Source organism: Nanorana parkeri, unplaced genomic scaffold (assembly GCF_000935625.1).
Source record: "Nanorana parkeri isolate BGI_ZX_2015 unplaced genomic scaffold, ASM93562v1 scaffold725, whole genome shotgun sequence".
In the NCBI taxonomy this organism is placed as follows: Eukaryota; Metazoa; Chordata; class Amphibia; order Anura; family Dicroglossidae; genus Nanorana; species Nanorana parkeri.
The window spans coordinates 194,879-195,254 of record NW_017306993.1 but is presented as its reverse complement, the minus strand read 5'-3'; positions in this window follow the sequence as shown (position 1 = coordinate 195,254).

Below are 376 nucleotides of genomic sequence, written 5' to 3'. Positions count from 1 at the left end.
ACAGTGCAGAGGTCAGGGTGTGAGGCACAGTGCAGAGGTCAGGGTGTGAGGCACAGTGCAGAGGTCAGGGTGTGAGGCACAGTGCAGAGGTCAGGGTGTGAGGCACAGTGGAGCGGTCAGGGTGTGAGGCACAGTGCAGCGGTCAGGGTGTGAGGCACAGTGCAGCGGTCAGGGTGTGAGGCACAGTGCAGCGGTCAGGGTGTGAGGCACAGTGCAGCGGTCAGTGATAACAGTACAGAGGTGTAATGTAGAGGTCAGAATGTAAGTAAGCGCAGAGGTCACACAGCAAGAACAGGTACTTACTGTGACTCCTTTTCTTTCTTCATTCAGGTGCTGTGCCCTCTTCTTCTCTTTCTCGCCTGGTAGTTGGGGGGGG